The following is a 5,736-nucleotide window of genomic DNA, read 5'->3' as shown; positions in this document are numbered from 1 at the left end:
GGCTGGGAAAGGCAAATTTTCCAAATTTATTTCTCAACTCCAGTCTATTAAAGACAACGAGAAGAAGTAAGCTTAGTGTCAGTAACATCATCAGCTGGAGGAATATGACAAAATTATCCTGAAAATGTTCTTAAGACATGAATTTTGACTCATAGGTATGTAGTGATGCCTTTGAAGGACAATGAACCATCTGAGAAAACTTTGGAACCTAGAGATATTACATATGTATTAGGATTCTCAGGATGTACTGGGGTTTAAAAACTTTCCATCTAAGGTTAACCAGTTTTACCCTCACAGCAAAATTCTTAAAAGACTGAAAAAAGAGAGAGTTGGGGGGAAGGGGGAGATGTATTCATCTTCCCATAGTTATCAACTAATTTGTAATTAGTGCTGATGATGCACCTTTCTGGAGTTTGAAATTGCCATTTTGCAGCTGTTGTCTGAATCATAGTGGTAGACTGCTAAGCTGCTGTCATAGAACTATGAAATAAATTATGTAAAATAAGTTAGCTAATTGATTTAAACCAGTTCCTCAGGTTGGAAAATAAATCATAACAGCAAGCTGCCAGCCACTTCGAGTACAGGATGAATATCAATCCAAGTCAAATGCATCTTTATTGGAACATAGGTAGTCCATAATGAAAATTATGCCTATGAAAATAGGAAATCATGGCTGCTGTTAAATGAACTGCCCATGGGATTGCCTCACTTACAACTTACAATTCCTGCTATCCCCAATGGAATTATTAAATATGTGGGTCATTAAGCAAAGTACAAGGTGCCTCAGAAGCCCCAGGGAGGCCTCGTGTATCCCAAAGCTCCCCTCACTCCCTGAGACACCCCATGTTCCACTTCCCACCCCTCAGGGTCCCTATCTTCTCACTCCAAGCCAGCCATCATGTACTTCCCTTTTGAAAATCTCCAGAATTTCAGAGCTCGAGTTAGGTAAACAAAGTAAGTCACTCCATTGCCAGGCTTCATGGCCTGATCCCAGAAACGGCCACTATTTTCCCAGCCACCACCAATCATAGTGGGTGCCCCAAAAATGACAGCTGTTTCTGGGATTGCACTGCCCAGCAATGGAGTGGCTTGCTTTCCTTCCCTAATTTGAGCTCCGGAGCGTTCTACTGGGCTGCAGAATGCTACAGAGAAGCAAAACAAGATGCTCCCATTGCTGGCTCACATGGCGCAATCTCAGAAGCAGTCAACCATTTTATGAGTGGCCAAAATTCAATGTAGCCACTTGGAAAATGGCAACCACTTTGAGGACCGCAGCCCAGCCCAGCAGTGGAGTGGCATGTTCTCCTTAACTAGCCCGAGCTCTGGAGCTCTTTGAAAAATAAGTGAGGAGGAAAGTGTGGAACCAGTGGGGAGGGGAGAAGCAGGCCCAAGGCCTAAGGGGACTCTGTGGAGGTGACAGGGAGAGTTCAGCTTGCAGTGAAATTAAATCCCTGTATTCAAATTCAGGAAGAATATGTTAAAGAGTCATATTATGTATGCATAGGTAATCTGAGCTCAAAGAATCGGAGGCTTTTTGCATCTTGAAAGGCTGGAAAAGGCAAATTTTCCAAATTTATTTCTCAACTCCAGTCTATTAAAGACAACGAGAAGAAGTAAGCTTAGTGTCAGTAACATCATCAGCTGGAGGAATATGACAAAATTATCCTGAAAATGTTCTTAAGACATGAATTTTGACTCATAGGTATGTAGTGATGCCTTTGAAGGACAATGAACCATCTGAGAAAACTTTGGAACCTAGAGAGATTACATATGTATTAGGATTCTCAGGATGTACTGGGGTTTAAAAACTTTCCATCTAAGGTTAACCAGTTTTACCCTCACAGCAAAATTCTTAAAAGACTGAAAAAAGAGAGAGTTGGGGGGAAGGGGGAGATGCATTCATCTTCCCATAGTTATCAACTAATTTGTAATTAGTGCTGATGATGCACCTTTCTGGAGTTTGAAATTGCCATTTTGCAGCTGTTGTCTGAATCATAGTGGTAGACTGCTAAGCTGCTGTCATAGAACTATGAAATAAATTATGTAAAATAAGTTAGCTAATTGATTTAAACCAGTTCCTCAGGTTGGAAAATAAATCATAACAGCAAGCTGCCAGCCACTTCGAGTACAGGATGAATATCAATCCAAGTCAAATGCATCTTTATTGGAACATAGGTAGTCCATAATGAAAATTATGCCTATGAAAATAGGAAATCATGGCTGCTGTTAAATGAACTGCCCATGGGATTGCCTCACTTACAACTTACAATTCCTGCTATCCCCAATGGAATTATTAAATATGTGGGTCATTAAGCAAAGTACAAGGTGCCTCAGAAGCCCCAGGGAGGCCTCGTGTATCCCAAAGCTCCCCTCACTCCCTGAGACACCCCATGTTCCACTTCCCACCCCTCAGGGTCCCTATCTTCTCACTCCAAGCCAGCCATCATGTACTTCCCTTTTGAAAATCTCCAGAATTTCAGAGCTCGAGTTAGGTAAACAAAGTAAGTCACTCCATTGCCAGGCTTCATGGCCTGATCCCAGAAACGGCCACTATTTTCCCAGCCACCACCAATCATAGTGGGTGCCCCAAAAATGACAGCTGTTTCTGGGATTGCACTGCCCAGCAATGGAGTGGCTTGCTTTCCTTCCCTAATTTGAGCTCCGGAGCGTTCTACTGGGCTGCAGAATGCTACAGAGAAGCAAAACAAGATGCTCCCATTGCTGGCTCACATGGCGCAATCTCAGAAGCAGTCAACCATTTTATGAGTGGCCAAAATTCAATGTAGCCACTTGGAAAATGGCAACCACTTTGAGGACCGCAGCCCAGCCCAGCAGTGGAGTGGCATGTTCTCCTTAACTAGCCCGAGCTCTGGAGCTCTTTGAAAAATAAGTGAGGAGGAAAGTGTGGAACCAGTGGGGAGGGGAGAAGCAGGCCCAAGGCCTAAGGGGACTCTGTGGAGGTGACAGGGAGAAATAGGCAGGGGGTGTTGCAGCATTCAGCAGTCGGTCATAAGGGTGAACAACTGCTTAGGTGATGTAGCATCCGTTACTTCAGGACCGAATCATAAGTTAGTTTTGTGGGGGTCTGCTGTAATTTTGAACAGTCCCTAAACTGCCAGCCATAAGTCAGGAACTACCTGTATTCTTAATTTATACTATATAGTATAACAACAGTTAGCTGGAGTGACACAGGTACACCTGCCCATATGATCTTTGCATGTGTGCCTAAGAATGCTTTTCAATATACAAGGTTCCTATCACAGATAATCGGAGATTCCTTAATGCAAAAGATTTTGGTAGAACTGAAAGATTGAAAAATACTGCTTTAGCTGAGTTTGTAGCATATATGTACAAACACATGGCCTTAAAACAGCCCTTCTTTCTTTCTTTCTTTTTGATTGTTAGATTTGGCTCTGAGCTTAAAAATAAACAGTATAACGTATGATGCCAACTCTTATTCTGTAGGCTAGTTTTGTTATGGATTTAAGTGTATTTTGAGAAGTTCTTGCATTTGAAACTAAGGGAACAGGCTCTTTTGATCCCTGGTCTGGCAGAACTGAGGGACTGCAGAGTTTCGCCATTCACTTTGAAACTGATGCAGCTTTTCAGAGATGAAGGTTTTAACAATTTGCTCTTTCTTTATTTTTTTCCCCAAAATTCTGAGCCAAACCAAAACTTGGCTCCAGAATTTTAAATAAAATGTTCAAAAGCAGAGTGCAGCATGATTTCCAGAAACCTGATTCATACTAAATGAAGAGGAACTGAAACTACTATGGTACTAGCTATAGCAAAGAATCCAAAGAGGCAAGAATGAGTTATGAAGGAGTGAATGCGCCAGCTTAAGACATTTTTCTTTCATCAAGCAGGGCTGGCCTAATGATAATTTTAATTGAGGATTTTTAGCGGGGTTTTAGCGGGGCTATTTTATTTTTTAATTTTTATCTTCCCATTTTAAATTTTCGGCTCATGGAATTAGATTTTTAAATATATATTGTATTTTAATTCTTTTGTACATTTGTTTTATCTATGCTGTACACCACCCTGAGTCTTTGGAGAAGGGTGGTATAGAAATTTAAACTCCGAGCTCTGAAGCATTGTTCTAAATAATTCGGTGTCAACTTTAGAAACCCAAATACCAAAACAAAATTTTCACTGCTAAATCAACAGAACAGTGAAAGACAATTGACATATTTCATAGGCCAGATTCCGGTACCTGCGGAATACCAAACCACCAAAAATCTTATCTCAATGTTATGTGTTCCATAGAAGATCTGCTTCTACTACCCATCTACTATACCCATTTCATATGCAATAAACTGAATTTAAAGTGAATACAATAGTGGCCAAAATTGTGGAAACCTTTTGGGAAAAGTATATTTTCTAAAACTAGCTAATAACACCACTTCTTTTGGGAGTAGTATCATAAAATTATAAATTTAATCAAGAATGTAATGCAATAACTTTTATGAAGGATTTGCTATTAGAATAGCAGTTACAGTATAAAGAAGAAAAATGAAACACGTAGAAAAAACGAGATATACAAAAATTATCATTTTTAGTTGAGTAATCTTTAGCATGAATTATGACCTTACAACATCTTCCCAAAGGGGACACGGTGGCTCAGGGGCTAGGATGTTGAGCTTGTCGATTGAAAGGTTGGCAGCTTAGCAAAGAGATTTAACTACTTCTAAAATACTGGAAATTTCCTCACTTCAGATACAGAAATTGAAAGAAGATATTAAAGATGGCTTAAGGAATTTTTTACAGGAGTTTATGGAGGTTCATCTTTCAGAAATAGATCAAAATTTTGATAAAATGGAGAAAGAAATATTGGATTTTAAAGATATGGTGGAAGAACAGAGGAGGGAGATGAAAAAATTAAAAGAATCAATTAACCCATTATTGCTATCCAGTATTCAAACAGAGGAAAGACTGGAAGAAATTAACCAAATTAATTTAGATTTGCAAAGGAAAATAGATGAAGTTCAAATTAATTTGAATTTAGAAAATAAAATAGATGATATTCAGGTTAAGGTAGATAGGGCAGATGAAGAAAGGGTTATATTACAATATAAATTAATGGAATATGCTATAAGGGTGAGAGGATTAAAGAATGTAAGGAAGAAAATTTGAAAGAGATTTTTATTCAGGCCTTTGCTCAGATAGATGGAGTGGAACCAGAAGATTTTGAAGTTAATATTGAAAAAATTTATCATGTTAATTCTTGGTTGGCAAGGCAGAAGTGTTTACCGAGAGATGTGGTTATTTATTTTACAAATAAGAAGATTAGGTATGGAATTTTGCAAGCATTTTATAAAAATAAATTTCAAATACTAGGACAAGGTATAATAATGATGAAGGAAATTCCTCCTAAAATGTTAAGAAAGAGAAAAGAATTTGCCTTTTTAGTGGATGAGCTTAAGAAACATCAGATATATTTTAGATGGGAGATTCCAGCTGGCTTAACAGTGAATTATAAAGGAAGAAAGTATTTTCTTAATACAGTATTTAAAGCACGAGATTTCTACTCTAATGTATTTAAGATTGGGAACCCTTTATCGATAGATGTTAAGTTGAATGGTGAATAGATGGTGGAAAATGTAAGATAGAAGATAAGGGGAGTGAGAATGTTTAATTTTATTATATATGATTATGGTTAATTTTTGTAAATGATTTATTTTGGATATAAATGTGTAATTTTAGGGGTACTATTTGATATATTTGAGGTATAAAGGA

This window comes from Ahaetulla prasina, chromosome 2, assembly GCF_028640845.1.
Source record: "Ahaetulla prasina isolate Xishuangbanna chromosome 2, ASM2864084v1, whole genome shotgun sequence".
NCBI classification, from domain to species: domain Eukaryota; kingdom Metazoa; phylum Chordata; class Lepidosauria; order Squamata; family Colubridae; genus Ahaetulla; species Ahaetulla prasina.
This window is presented reverse-complemented; position numbering follows the sequence as displayed.